The sequence below is a fragment of the Marmota flaviventris genome, chromosome 1, assembly GCF_047511675.1.
Source record: "Marmota flaviventris isolate mMarFla1 chromosome 1, mMarFla1.hap1, whole genome shotgun sequence".
Classification (NCBI taxonomy): Eukaryota; Metazoa; Chordata; class Mammalia; order Rodentia; family Sciuridae; genus Marmota; species Marmota flaviventris.
This window is the reverse complement of record NC_092498.1, coordinates 187,680,285-187,696,880: the sequence shown is the minus strand read 5'-3', so window position 1 is coordinate 187,696,880 and position 16,596 is coordinate 187,680,285.

Here is a 16,596-nt window from a genome sequence, read left to right as displayed (position 1 = left end):
TCTCTTCCTGAAGAATTTTATAGTCTTATGGTAAATATTCTCATTTTACTAATTTATTGAAATATCAAGTTATTAATTGAAATATCAAGTTTAAGCTATAGGAACCAAGAAATGACTAGTATTATCTTGTGTACAGAGCTTTAACATGTCCTAGTAAATGAATTAGAGAATGATTAAGTATTCAATGCTTGTCCTGGGGTTCTCCTAATAAGTCAAATTTAAATAATATTGAAAAAATAGTTATGGAAGATTAAACTCTAGTATCATTTTTAAATACTGGCAATTGAAACCAGAAAGATGGACAACTTTCTTAGAATTTACATCCTCTTCTGTAGTTTAGAAAACTACTTTGATGGTTTAAAGGTACACGGGAGTAGTTGCTTTTTATCTATTAATAATACATATCACTAGTTTTTTTTTATTGTGTTGAGTTTTTAATCCTTGGAAATTGTAGCTAGAAAAAAATAGTTCTTATTGATCCAACTTCGGGGGGTTTTGTTATTGTTGTTGTTGTTGTTTGGTATTTGGGATTGAACTCCGGGTGCTTTCTTGCTGAGCCCTTTTTAGTTTTCATTTTGAGACAAGGTCTCACTGAGTTGCCTAGGGCCTCACTAAATTGTTGAGGCTGGCTTTGAACTTGGGATCCTCCCGCCTCATCCTCCAGCTGCTGGGATTACAGGCTTGCACCACCATCCCTGGGTACTTCAGTTTTCTTTTTAAGCAAGTTTCAGATTCACAAAGGTGGAGGAATTTTTATTGTATTGTATGAATTAAAAGCTTTTAAAGGAATTTTAGGCAACAGTTTATATTGCGGTGGACTGATTTCATTGGCAATGGAATCTCAGGGCACGGTCATATATGAAGGCTTAAAAGAAATTCTCACTGATGTGCCAGACACCCAAGGTCAATCATGTTTTCCTCTAGATTTCAAATGCTGAAATACAGATATTGTATTAAAGCCAAGCTAGACAAGGAACCACAGTGAATTAAAATTTTGGTGGGAAGATTTTACATGGGTGCAGTTGGGCTTCCGTCTCTGCCCTTGTTTTAGTCCTGTCTGTGCCTTTATTTTATGTTACTCTCCTCTCATTAAAGATTATCTCCCGCCTTCTCTTTCCCTGGGACCCTTCGTCCTTCCATATATCTCCTCCTGGTATATATTCCAGCCCTCCTTGACCATCTGTCTTGCTTAACTCCTACAGCACCTAGGATTTAGCAGTTATATTTCAAAGGCACAGATCCAGGTGTAAATCTCATCTTAATGACTTACTACCGTGTTGACTGTGGGCAAATGATCTGACTGCTCTGTGTCTTGTTTTCCACTTCTGCAAAAGAAGAACTCAATCGTTCATTACATATTTATTAAGCACCTACTATATGGCAGCACTGTTCTAGGCATTGGGAATACTGCAGTGAATCAAAATCCCTACACTCTTAGGAAGTTTATATAAGATTGGAGGGGGCAGAGAGGAGAGGGTAGTTTAGTGTATGGGTAAGAAAGTGATTGATAATAGATTATGAAATCTAAATCAGGAAAGGAATAAAGCAGTTAAAATTAGGGACACAATAGCTATAGAAAAGGTGACAGGGATAAGAATAGCCTTCATTTTATGGGTTGTTAAAAATTTAATTAGCAACACTTGTGAGTTATTTAATATTAAACAAGGAAATACTTCTATGTGCTCCTAAATCTTAACTATTTTTTTTTACTAATATTCCCTTTCTAGGTTATAAACAATTTTGTGCTTTTAACTTTTGCAAAGCATTTAATAAAAAAGCATACTTTTTAGATTAGATGAATTTTTGACAATTATGTGCCCTATGTCTTCTGAGCATTTTGCGAACATTGATTCACTTATTGCTTATAACAAACCTAAGAGACAGATACATTATCTCCAGGTTATAGGAGAGGAACACAGCAAACACAGAGTCAGAAAACCTGTCCTGGGCCGGCTGTGGTGGCGCATGCCTGTAATTCCTACAGTTTAGGAGGCTGAGGCAGGAGGATCACGAGTTCAAAGCCAACCTCAGAAACTTAGTGAGGCACTAAGCAACTCAGCAAGACCCTGTTTCTAAATTAAAAAAAAAAAAAAATAAGAAAAGGGCTGGGGATGTGGTGACTCAGTGGATGAACACACCTGGGTTTAATCCCCTGTAGGAAAAAAAAGAAAGAAAGAAAGAAAACCTGTCTTGGGTCATATATCTAGTAAGGAGCAGAAATGGATTTCAACCCAGGATGTAGGGCTGCTGAATCTCTGTGCTTAAACTCTGTGCTATGTGTCCTAGGTTCGTGAAGGGTGATCTTAGCATAAATAAGGTGTTCCAAAATGTCCTTGATTCTCACCACACTCTTATGATATACATATTATCCTAGTTTGATACGGGAGATAGCTGAAGAGCACAGCAACCCAAAGTCACATGACTCTTCGATGTCAAGTATGGCTGACTGCACACCCAGTGATTTCCCCACTTTTTGTTAACTTTTTCTTCCACTGGTCATTATAGTTATCAAGAAAAAAAAATCAACTTTTTGTAAATATGAACTGCCTGTTCCGTCTGAGCAGTACTGGTAAAATTTTAGTCGTTGTAGTTATAGGAAATGTAGCAACATCAAAATCATCCTATTTTTCTGGGGATCAGTCTTTTTTTGTGTGCTTTAAATTCTTTTTCTTGACCACTAGGGGACAGACTTGAGTTACCACTTGAGTCTCCGAGAGAAAAATGAGGACACCCAGTCAAGCAAGAAGAACCACAAGCTGACGCCAGACATTTCCTTGATAATTAAAGTGCAAATGGTCTTACCTCCTTGGTAGGCAAGTGATTGGATTGAAGGTCATAAAAAAAACTTCCTGGGCTCCTTAGAACACCTTATCCTCTGTTTCTCACATGCTGTCATCTCTGTAGAAAGGAGGAGGGAGATGCTGATTCAGGGACACATTGTTTCCTCTATTCTTTCTGAAATCCCCAATCTCTTGGTTTAAGGGCCAGGACATGCCGGACTCGGAGCTGGCAACAAAAGGCCTGGGGACTGATGAGTCCTTCTGTTGGCTTGGCATTCTCAAGCTCTGTGCTAAGGGTAATGAGACCATGTGCGGCTCTAATTGTGTCTCTGTGTTCAAGTGTTCACAAATACAATCTGCTTGTAGAAGAGTTCCAGAGAACTGTGGGACAGACATCCACACTCTGGTTTGCTAAGCATGCTCAGGTGACCGACCCTCCCTGATGAGCCCCACAGGGGAGAAGCAAGTTCCCATTTCCCCCATCACGGTCAGCCTGACAAGCCCTGATTCCTACTAAAAACTACTGGGAGCCCGGGTGCAGTGGCACATGCCTGGAATCCCAGCAGCTCAGGAGGCTGAGGCAGGAGGATCGCAAGTTCAAAGCCATCCTCAGCAAAATCGAGGCGCTAAGCAACCCACTGAGACCCTGTTTCTAAATAAAATACAAAATAGGGCTGGGGATGTGGCTCATAGGTTGAATGCCTCTGAGTTCATTCCCGGTACAAAAAAAAAAAAAAAAAACTACTGGGAGTCAGCAGAGGGGATGGGAGAGGAAAAAGGAGATGACTCCAGTTATATGAGCTGCCTTTCTGAATACGCTGGAAGCCCCAAAGCTTCTAGCTCCCATAACCTGTTTAAGTGGCTTCTAGCTGAACTGGATCACAAGGTCTCTAGGTGCAGTAGGGATAGAGTAAAAACCAAAATTCTCTCTGGAACTGGATGTAGAGATAGTTGAAGAAAAATAAAAGGAAAACAAGTCCCTCGGGACTAAACATCTGTATACCTAGGTGGAAGGAATGGTCCCCTCTTGCTGAGCTCCACTCTCCTGCAAAATCCCATTTGCAGCATGCATAGGCTGTGGACCTCAGATGCGTCTGTTTGAATGTCTATGACATTGTTTTGATTCTATTGGAATAGAATCCAAGTACCCTACTTCTCAGAACTCAGTTCTTGATGTCCGATGGCCTGTTCCACACCCTCATCTGTTTTAATATAAAAGTTATCAGTGGAAACAAGTTATTCTGAGCGAATTCCACATAAAGTGAGGAGGAAGCCCAGGGGAATACACACTGGGAGCTGAGAATTTCTCCTGATCTGTAAAAGTCACTCAAAGATGCTTGTTTGCACTTTGGACACTTGGAGTCCTTAGAAACAGAGAGGGACTATTTTTTTAAAAAAAATTTTGTACCAGGAATTGAACCTGGGTTGCTTGACCACCAAGTCATATCCCCAGCCCTTTTTTATATTTTTTTATTAAAGACAGGGTATTGCTGAGTTGCTTAGGGCCTCACTAAGTTGCTGGGTTTGAACTCATGATCCTCCTACCTCAGCCTCCTGAGTCGCTGGGATTACAGGCATGAGCCACTGTGCCCAGTTAGAGAGGGACTTTGATTTTTGTCTCTTCATGGTAAGGTTTTCTGCCAAGAAAGGAGAAAAGCTATTTTTCCTGGTACCTTTTATTTCATAGACAGTAAATATTATGGAGAAATTCAAAGGCTGCTGTAGAAAGATCCTGAGTTTTAGGACTACTTTTACTGCACACTAGCTGTGCCATGTACAGTAGTCTTTTTCTTTTTTTTCCCCAGCCCTATTTTGTATTTTTTTTTTTTTTTTGGTACCAGCTGTGCAATATACAAACAGATACTAGCTGGGCGTGTGATGCACACCTATAATCCCAGTGATTTGGGAGGCTGAGGCAGGAGGATCACAAATTTAAGGCCAGCCTGGGCAATTTAGCAAGACCCTGTCCCAAAGTAAAAAATTAAAATGTTGGGAATGTGTCTCAGTGGTTAAGCACCCCAGGGTCTAATCCCCAATATTACACAAACAAACAAACAAAAAAAACCCCAGATGCTTGCCCTCTGTAAGCCTCAGTTTCCCCATCTATAAAATCAAAGGGTTGAGACAACCTACCCACAAATGGGGGAAGGGTTGAGTGAGGACAGGCAGGCTACACTGCTACTGTAGCTCAGCATGTTTGGAACTCGGGCAAGACTGGAAGCTCTGTTATGGCCCGAGAAATTCCACCATGAAATTCTACTGAGCAGAGTCTCTTGGATACTCACTGTGATGGCAGCAGCTGCTGAAACACCCCACCACCCCTGCTGCCCTCAACACACAGAGTGACTTCTACAGCCTGAGTGTTCCCCCTTGTTTGTTGTTTATGCTGAAACTTTTCAAAAACTCATTTTTCTTTCCATGAAGGGTTCTGTTCTTCAGTCTGATAGACTTTGCCTTATATAACTTTTCACCCCCACTCCACTGGACCAGCTGGAAGAAAGGGAAGGGAAATACTTGGCTCCCTGGGTCTCCACTTTCTCTGCCCTTTCCACAGTTCCCTGCATGAAAGTCGTGATGAAACTGAGGTCTGAGGTCGGAGAGTTGGAAATGCCTGGGGGGAGAGCCAAGGCCTGCGTCATATTTTCATTACTATTAAAATTCTCACCCGCCCAGATCCTGCTCCTTCCAAATCCTCCATGGTTTATTTCGGGGCCTGTGCCTGGGTGAACCTGTGCGTTTGCTCTAACATGCACTCATGATGCAGCAGAAATTCATTTCACTGTTTTCATCTTGGAGCTATTAGCAGTGCAGGCCTCATTTTATTTGGGTATTACTCATCCAGAATCGCCTCTCTCCTCAGCATGGCTCCTTATCATTTCTTTTCTTTTTCCCATTTTTTTTATCGGTGCATTACAGTCGTACATAATGGTGGGATTCATTGCTGTATATATATATATATATATATATATATATATATATATATATATATACATACACATGCACACAATATAGAAATACAATTTGGTCAATAAAACTCCCTTTCCCCTCCTCTCCTCCCCTTTCCTATTCCCTTTCCTCTACTGATTCCTCCCAATTTTCCTTTCTTGTCTCTAGCTTCCACATATGAGAAGAAATATATGAACCTTGACTTTCAGTGCTTGTCTGATGTGGCTTAACATAATATTTTCAAGTTCCATCCATTTTTGCACAAATAATATACTTTTTTATTCTTTGTGGCTGAATTAAAGTTCATTGTGCATATATGCCACCTTTCCTTTAATCCATTCATCTGTTAGTGGGACACCTAGGCTGGTTCCCTAGTTTGCCTATTGTGAATTGTACTTCTATAAACATGGATATGCATATATAACTATAATATGCTGACTTTAATCCTTTAGGATAAATACTGAGGAATGAGACAGCTGGGTCATATGCTGAGTCCATGCCTCGTCTTTTGAGGAAACTCCATGCTGATTTGCATACTAGTTGTACTGATGTACAATTCCACCAACAGTGTAAAAGTGTTCCCTTTCTCCACACTCTCTCCAGGATTTATTATTGTTTGTTGGTTGGTTGGTACTGGGACTTGAACCTAGGGGCACTTAACCACCAAGCCACATCTCTAATCCTTTTTATTTTCTATTAAGAGAAAGGATCTACTGAGTTGCTTAGGTCCTTGCTAAATTGCTTGGGCTGACTTTGAACTTGAACTCCTCCTGCCTCAGCCTCCTGAGCTGCTGGGATTACAAGTGTATGCCACCCCACTGGATCATTGTTAGATTCTTGAAGGCTGCAGTTCTAATTGGAGTGAGTTAAAATCTCAATGTAGTTTTGATTTGCATGTCCCTAACCGCTAATGATGTTGAATATTTATTTTCCATACATTTGTTGGCCATTTATATTTCTTATTTTGAGAGGTGTCTGTTTAGTTCATTTGCCTGTATATTAATTGGGTTATTTGGTTTTAGGGTGTCATTACCATTCCTTTTCATTTCAGCTGGGATAAGGCAAAGAAACCAAGCAATTCTATCACTGTGGCCTCGCCAAGTGGCTGAGGCTGGCTTGAAACCTGCAGTCCTCCTACCTCAGCCTCCTGAGTTGCTGGGATTACAGGCGGGCACCACCAGGTCTGGCTCTAGAATTAGTCTATCAGCACAAGGTGTGCACCTTTTACCCCAGCAGTGCCAACAATACTTCCTGGATTCTCATTAAATTGGTGTGGCTTTGAACTCAGCTTCAAGTTGTTAAAAAAAGCTCCATCCTTGTCCCCCAATGATGCTAATCCAATAACAAGGACACCATTTTGAGAAAAAGGAATGGAGAAACACGGGGACTCCTGTCTCAGAGGCTATGATTCTGCCCATCATGGGGACAGGGTTTTTAAAAGAAGTGATTTGAAGGCTACATTCCAGGTGGTCCCTGTCTGGAGTTGTAATTCACTTGTTAATTTGGGAGATGGTCATTTCTTAGATGTCTGGAACCATCCCCAAAGTCTGAATTACTTCATTCCTGAGGTGGGTGTGTGCTCAAGGACAGATAACTTGGTCTAGGATGGGGAAGAAAGGTAATCCTGCCCCCCTCATCCCAGAGATTAGGGAAGGGAGAGTTAGGAAGGAGGAAGGAAAGAGGAAGAGAAAGAAACATGTCAGTTTTAAAAATAAGTCAGGGACAGAGCAGCAAGGGCTATCTTCAAAGCATGAAATGGTAACCACTGTTACAAAATAGTCATGCATAAACCTACCACTGCAACCAGCAGTATAGAATTATCTACTGGCCAAATCTGAGTCACATGCCCACTCCTAAAGGCAGGTGGTGAAAATAGCCCTGAGGTAGGGCAGAAAAGAAATAAAAGGCAGAAATCCAGTGTGGGGGGCACACACCTGTAATCCCAGTGGCTCAGGAGGCCGAGGCAAGGAGGATCACGTGTTCAAAGCCAGCCTCGGCGGTTTAACAAGGCCCTTAGTAACTCAGCGAGATCCTGTCTCTAAATAAAATTCAGTCTAGTCCTGGGGATGTGGCTCAGTGGTTAAATACTCCTGGGTTCAATCCCTAGTACAAAATAAATAAATAAAAAGTAGAAAGGAGACAAAGGAGAAGGAAGGGTAACTTTTAACTTTAATCTGAAAAGATTGTGCTGAAGTTTCTGGTAACATTTTTCTCCAGGCTGGGTTTCTCTCCCAGGCCCATTACTCCCAAATTCTTGAGATGCCTGTAAATCTTTGAATTACTGTAAATGTAGTCACTTAAGAAAATTGTCCTGTGTGCTATTCATTGGTCTATGCAACTAAGACATGTATTTTTTAGACTAGATTAAACCAAGGGAGAGAGGACATTATAAGAAACCTATAATACAGGGCACATTGGCAACATTAGCTGTTGATAAGCTCGAGGAGATGACGTTGACCGAAAGACCCTGAGAACAGCCAGACTACCAAGGACCCTCTGGGGAGCACATACCTTCCCATGCCCACTCCTCACACAGTTCCTTTAAAAGAACAGTGGTTGACCAGAAGCACTTCTCAGTGTGGAGATGGCCCACATTCTGCTCTGAGCACGTGTATCTTCGCCTTTTACCTTCTAAAGTGAAAGTTCCCACTCTTTGCTAAAACCTGATGTGTCCTTAAATTCTTTCCTGCAGTTGGGTGCGGTGGGTGGCACATGCCTGGAATCCCAGCAGCTTGGAAGGCTGAGGCAGGAGGCTCCTGAGTTCAAAGCCAGCCTTAACAATTTAGTGATGCCCTAAGCAACTCAGCCAGACCCTATCTCTAAATAAAATATTAAAAAGGGCTCAGTGGTTAAGCACCTCTGGGTTCAATCCCCAGTACCCCTTCCTCCCCCACAAAATTTCTTTCCTGCAATATGTCAGAAGACTGAGAATTCTGAGTAGAGGTCTCTTCTCCACCTCTGGAGAGGTCCTCTCAGTCTTCCTCATGGTGACAGTCCAACATGAATCTTATAAACTACATGTGGGAAAGGGGCAGTTCCACACAGGAACTCAGGACACTACACCAGAAGAAAGGCTTTGATTGCTAGCAGACGGGAAAAACAAGTGGTCCACTGTCATCCCTTCTATCAGCAATCTGTTGGCAAGAGCTCACAATATCTTCTTTCCTGAGTTTTGTGATTCTTTTGTACAAATACCAGAGGCTTCTGAACACATCATCTCCAACATTAGACTTTAAGTCTCAGTCAGAGGGCTGGGGTTGCGGTTTAGTGGTAGAGCGCTGGCCGAGCATGTGTGAGGCTCTGGGTTTGATCCTCAGCACCACATAAAAATAAACAAAATAAAGATATTATGTCCATCTACAACTAACTAACTAAATAAATAAATAAATAAATCTCAATTACTAAGAGTGCATTATATTTTAAAAGAATTGTAGTTGTAGATGGACAGCATGCCTTTATTTTGTTTCATTTTTATGTGGCGCTAAGGATTGAACTCAGTCTCTCACACGTGCTAGGCAAGTGCTCTGCCACTGAGCTATAGCCCCAGCCCCTAATCCACTTTTATTGAAAGGAAATGGATTGGATGATTAACTCAGGTCCTCAGAGAAATAAGCATTAGCAACTCCTCACTTATTGAAAGATGAAAATCAGGACTGAACTCTTTTCCTTTAGCCATAGATAGTTGTTTGATTAAAATATTGAGGCAGAATAGTACTGCGATGCTTACGGCTTATTCCAGTGGGGAAACCCTCTTTCCGGATGGACCTGATAGGAGCACTCAATTCAATAGCAAATGGGAATTTAAATATATTTGGGGTGTTTTTGTTCCCTGGGGGTGAGAGTAACCAAGGTCATGGCTATCTCCACCCAAGTAACCATGTCATCGTTCTATTATTTCTTAATAGACCAGCACTCATGATCAAGGTAGAAGTGCAAATAAGCTGAATTGAGCTTGCAAATTGGGACTTGGCAAATGAATTCGGCAATGAGCCATGTTCTTTTCCATTCTGAGCACTTGGCATTGGAACACGCCGAAAGCTTCACTCGGCATCTGCATCATTAGGGTCTTGGAAACCAGGCATATATGTACTCGTCTGTTGTTTTAAATTGCAAGGCAATTTGTTCCTCTAGACATTACACTCAAGCCTCTCATTGAAGTGATGTGTATCCTATAGATCCAAAACACTTCCAGCATTAAAAGGAAACTTATGTTTGTTTTGCATTTTTTTACTTCCTTTTAATCTTTATTTTTAATATAGTATTATCTTAAAAGTCTTTATCATTCAGCTCAGATAGTGACGGATGCTACGCACAGCCCAATGTAAGAAAAAAGTTTTGTTTTGGTTTTTCTTTTTTGGTACCAGGGATTAAACCCAGGAGTGTTTAACCACTGAGCCACATCCACACATCTTTCTATTTTCATATTTTGAGACAGGGTCTTGCTAAGTTACTTAGGGCCTTGCTAAATTACTGAGGCTGGCTTTGAACTTGTGATCCTCCTGCCTCAGCCTCCTCAGTTGCTGGGATTTACAGGCGTGCACCACTGCACCTGGCTTTAAAGGTTCATTTTTTATTTATTTATTTTATTTCGTAGTTTTTTGGCGAACACAACATCTTTGTATGTGGTGCTGAGGATCGAACCCGGGCTGCACGCATGCCAGGTGAGCGCGCTACCGCTTGAGCCACATCCCCAGCCCTATGAGGTTCATTTTAATCCAAGGCCACATGCTATGATTTGGATATGGTTTGTCCCCACCAAAGCTCATGCTGGAAATTTTATTACCAGTGTAGCAGTACTGAGACCTGCATTAGGTCATGGGGCTCTACCCTCCTGAGTAGATTAATAGGCTCCCAGGGTTCTTGCTCTCATGGAACTGAATTAGTTACCAGAGATTGGGTTGCTATACAATGAGTTCAGCTTTCTCAGCTCTTTTGCTTCTTTTCCATAAGCACTGCTCACCATTCCTGCACATGTTCTGTCATGTGATGCCATCAGCCATATTATGAAGCAGCATGAGGCCTTCACCAGAAGTAGCCACCCAATTTCAAACTTCCCGCCTCCAGAAAAGTGAGTTAAAATTTAAAAAACAAAAAACTTTTTTTCTTTATAAATTACTCAGTCTCAGGTATTCTGATACAGCAACAGAAAATAGACTAAAGATATCATAACTATATAAAATTAACAAATTTTCATTCCTTAAATGAACTTGAGATTTTCATAAGCTTTTATAAAAAACAATTTAAAGTTAACAATCTACATGTACATTTTCCTTTTAAAAATGTGTACCTTGAAAGAGATAAAGCTAAAAATTATCTTCCTATGTCTCCAACTGCTAACTCTCTAACTCCAAATCCTGGAGTTTTACTCCAGCTTCCCCTAGATAAACTATAACCAGTTTTCATATATGTTCCTCCCCACACATGCACATACACCAATACCCATAGAAAAATTTAGAATATTATTCAGTATGTATTTACACAATTGACTATACTAAACACATCTACCAACAATTTGCTTCTAAAAATGCAACAGCATGTCTTACAGATCTATTGGTGATCGTACACATAACACACTTAGTCCCCAATTTACAGAAGTAAACTGTTTTTGTTTTGTCTCCATTATCCTTGGACATATGTTTTGTGTAAATGATTCTGCAGGTAGATACTGAGAAGTGAAACTGATAGGTCATAGGGAGTGAGTGCTCCTTATTAGTTAAAGACACAAATAAATTTTCATAAAAAGTAACTATGCTAATTTATACTACCATCAGTCTCAATTCTCTGGATAATGTCAACATTTCACATTCTGGTCAATGAAATATGTGTTTTGTCAATGTGAAATCCCATCTCATTTGTTTTAATTTGAATTTCCTGAATTTTCAGTGATGTTGTTTCTAAGATAAAACCATCACACCAAGACATTAAGTGGTTTTCTATGATGCCCAAAGTGGCCAGGCCAGTAAAATAATTTTCATTGATAGATGTGATTTCTCAGTCACCTAAGAGAAACCTAATCTAGGCTCTTAGATAACTGTGTTTAGTATCACAAATGTGCAAAAAAGCGATATTTGGTAATAAATAACTTTTTAAAAGAATAAAATTCCATAAAGAAGCAATCTGGAAGCTCATAGGCAAGACTTATGGACTAATGTCCTTTGTGGTCTATTTCTATTTATATGAAAACCATGGTTTCTTCAAAAGAGTGTTGAAAGGCTAGATTTGAAAACCTGAGTGGCTGCCACTTGCAAATAATTTTCTGTCTTCCTCTAGGGAAAAGATGTCCCATTATTTTGAAGAATTTCCAGGCAATGACAATATTGAATCTACAGAATCCTTTGTGAAATATACTGAGCTCCTTGGAAGAAAACATTGGAAAATAGCAACCTTTCCACCAATAGCATGTGTAATTCAAAACATCTACCTTTTTAACTTTTCACAGTCCTGTTTCTACCAGACCACTTCCAAAAACAGTTATTTAAAGGTCACCAAGAGTCTATAGAGCCAGTGTGGTGGCTGAGGAGGCTCCAGAGACCGAGGCAGGAGGATCGTGCGTTCAAAGCCAGCCTCAGCAAAAAGCAAGGCACTAAGCAACTCATTGAGACCCTGTCTCTAATGAAATACAAAATAGGGCTGTGGATATGGCTCAGTAGTTGAGTGCCCTTGAGTTCAATCCCTGGTAACAAAAAAAAAAAAAAAAAAGAGGGAGTCTATAGAGCCGGGTACAATGGCTCATACTTATAATCCCAGCAACTCGAGAGACTGAGGCAGGAGGATCCCAAGTTTGAGACCAGCCTCAGCAACTTAGTGAGACCCTTGGCAATTTATTGAGACCCAGTCTCAAAATGAACAATCAAAAGGGCTGAGGATGTAACTCAGTAGTACCACACACACACACACATAAACACAATAGAGTCTGTAGTGGTCAAATCCATTACTACCGGTGGCTGCCTCTTTCCACTGTCACCTACTGGGCCTCCTTGAAACTGTCTCCTTTGCTGTTTGCTGAGGTGCTCTACCCAGAAGAGCACTTGCTCAGAAAGTCATGAGTCCAGTTGATTCCAAGCATAGTAGACCGGCTCTGAAATTCCGTTTCTTCATCTGTACAAAGGAAAACAAGAACTAGATCATTTCTCATAGTACTGGTGGTTCTATGATGCAGCACAAGGCTCTCTCTTCCGCTTTCCTTCTCTATTATTTTCATGCCAAATGTGTTGGTTCCCTTCATTCTTCAACATGTTTGTTTCTGGTGCTTTCAAATCTCCGGTTTTGACACCTCTTCCAAATGCTAGCATCACGAGGTGTATGCTGGCTCCCTAGTTCCCAATAGGATAAGGTCAGAACCTCTTAGCACTACACCTGGTTCCCATTCCCCACTGCCTCCATGTCTTCCTTTCATAAGCCCTTCCTTCCAGGTCACATGGTCTTTTCTCTCTCTCCAAATATCATTTCCACTCCCTTGGGCAGGTAGTTGTTGTTTTATATGTTTTATATAGACTCATATATCCTGCTCATCTCTTGTCTCTTGTCTCCCAAATCCTTCTGATTCAGCCTCAGCCACGCTCAGTGGCATATGCCTGTAATCCCAGCAACGGGGAAGGCTGAGGCAGGAGGATCTCGAGTTCAAAGTCAGCCTGGACAACTTAGCAAGACCCTATCTCAAAATGAAATAAGAAGGGCTGGAGAGGTACAGCACCCTGGGTCCAATCTCCAGTACTAATGATGATGATGATTGCCGCAGTCTGGCTGGGCACAAATCATGAGCCACTGAAGCAGGAACAAACTTTATTTCCGAACTCCCCCAAACCCCACGCGGCTCTTCCAAGGGCGCCCGAGGCAGCAGGAGCCGCCCTATTGCCGGACAGCATATACAACTGAATACACAGCCTGTTTCAATCCAGCATCATCCAGTCACAGCAATTATACACAGCTTAACTGAATTATCATCATCTTAATGGCTCGCTGGCCTCACCTCTCAACCACTCCTTCTGGTAAAATACCAGGGGACATTCCGACTCAGCTATGGCTCTCAACAGATGATGATGATAATGATGATGATGATGATGATAATAATAATAATAATAGTCCAGACCATTCTGTCTCACTCTGGAGTATTCTACAATATAACAGCTCTTCTGTCTTGGAATGGATCATCTCCCACATTTAAGCTCCAAAAGAAGCATATTTACTTTTTACATTTCAAGATACTTGGAATTTGGATTCATGTAACAATCACTACTGGACACGTAACAGTCATGGAACAGTTGTACGTGGGCCTGAGTGTTGTGCATGTGCATAGTAGACTGGCTGCAGACAAGGTTTCAGCAGCATGAAAGAAAACCCTGGAACCAATAGTGGACACTCTGCATCAACAACGTTTCCCACAGCACAGAAGACAATGCTGGGTTGAAAAACCAGCCTCTACCTCAGAGCAAAGCCTGTCCAAGGAAGGGACATCACCTTTGTCCTTGGCACATTCCCACACTGCTAAGTTGTTTATCTACAAATAACAGGAGAGATCTGCTGCGCCAGGTGTCCCTGACTCAGTTAGGCTAGGTGGGGATCCATAGCAACCCCCTAGCAGTCACCAATCAGCATGAGACAGGGAAATACCTGGGATGCCAGATGACCCTCCCAGTAGTTTATGGTGTTGGGAAACCATGTAGTTCAGCACGAACACCCCTCTTGGCTTAAACCAATCAGTTCAAATGAATACCCCTTTTGTACTGACCAATCACCCCTACCCAACTTGTTCCCGCCAGTGAATGTGCTAATCATGTTTTGGAGTTGTTATTTGATTTTCCCGCGGTGTGTGATGATTTGCTAAGAGATGCTATGATGTATGTGAAGTCCCTGCCTTCTCCAAAGAATGTATAAAACTGCTGCAAACCCTGGGCTCAGGGCCTCTCAGCGTCACCAGTTGCTGTGTGCGCGTGGAGGACCGAGCTAGCTCCAAATAAACACCTCTTTGCTGTTTACATCGATCTCGGTCTCTGGTGGTCTTTTGGGGGTCCCGAATTCGAGCATAACAGGGTGAAAACACAGGGACACTGATGATTCTGAGTTGGGTTTTTGTTGTTGTTATTGTTTGTACTGGAGATTGAACCCAAGGGCACTTGACCACTGAACCACATCTCCAGCCCTTTTTATTTTTTATTTTGAGATGGTCTTACTAAGTTGCTTATGGCCTCACTAAGTTGCTGAGGCTGGATTTGAACCTGTGATCCTCCTGCCTCAGCCTCTTGAGCTGCTAGTATTACAGGCATGCATCACCATGCCTGGCTGGTTCTGAGTTTTAAAATGATTCAGGAGAGTCAAACTATAATGAGGAAAAAAAATAAGAATTTTTAAGCTAAATTATTTTATTCTACTTTGCCTTCTACAATATCATAGGTCACACAAGAGTGATACATTATAAAAACCTATATCTAAATAAATGAGTTTCAATGAGAAATCTTTCAGTAAGTAAAAAATGACCATTCTAAATGAGAAAAAAGCATTGTTCTATAATGCCAGGGTTTAAAATTAATAATTTTCTTGGGGCTGGGGTTGTGACTCAGCGGTAGAGCGCTTACCTAGCACGTGCGAGGCCCTGGGTTCGATCCTCAGCACCATAAAATATAAATAAATAAAACAAAGGTATTTTAAAAAATTAATAATGTTCTTGATTAAGAAAACTATATCAGTGATGGGCTAGGGATGTGGCTCAAGCGGTGGCGCACTTGCCTGGCATGCGTGAGGCCCGGGTTCGATCCTCAGCACCACATACAAACAAGGATGTTGTGTCCGCCAAAAACTAAAAAATAAATATTAAAATTCTCTCTCTCTCTCTCTCTCTCTCTCTCTCTCTCTCTCTCTCTCTCTCTCTTTAAAAAAATACATTGTGTCCACCTAAAACTAAAAAATAAAATAAAAAAAAGAAAACTATATCAGTGAGATAATATTTTTATCACTGTTACTACTGATATGAATCTCACCTCATCAACTGGGTTGGAATCTCATTGAAAGAATAATTGTGTGTTGACCAAAGCCTTCTACACACATTGATAGCCTAAAAGATTATTTTAAATTACATTTACATATTTAAGTCTTTAAATAGAAATAACATTAAACATGGTTTAAAAATCAATAGTATACAAAGTGTTTTCAGAGAAGTCTCTGTTCCACCAGTATGCTCATGAGTTAGTCAGTTTTCTGTTACTCTAACAGATACCTAAATAAATAAACTTAACAAGAGAAAAGATTTATTTTCACTCACAGTTTTGGAATAACAGTCCATGAATGGTTGGCCTCATTGCTTTTGGGTTTGTGGCAAGGCAGTACTTTATCACGGTAGTACATGGTGGATCAAATTGTTCACCTCATGGCCAGGAAGAGGAAGAGGAAGAAACAGGGGTTCCAATATCCCCTTCAAGGGCATCCTTCCAATGACCTAACTTCCTCCCATGAGTCCCCACTTCTTAAAGGTTCTGTTCCTTCCCAGTAGCTCCACCAAAGCATTTTACATATATGGCCCTTTGGGGGACATTTGAGGTGCAAACTATAAAGCAGTCCCTCTGCCTAATTTCCTCCCTAACCTGAAATAAGAAAATGACTCTCATTAATTTCTAATTTCCAGAAATGAAATAAAATATGCATATTTTTTTTCTAGTAGCTATATTTTGCTTTTGAGATTTAGTATTGTCTTAAAAATACATCTATAGCCAGGCACAATGACACACACTTGTAATCCCAGCACCTTGGGAGGAGGAAGCAGGAGGATTGCAAGTTCAAAGGCAACCTCAGCAATTTAGCAAGGGCCTAAGCAACTTAGTGAGACCCTGTATCTAAATAAATAAATAAATAGAAAGAAAAAGGAAAAAAAGGCTGAGGA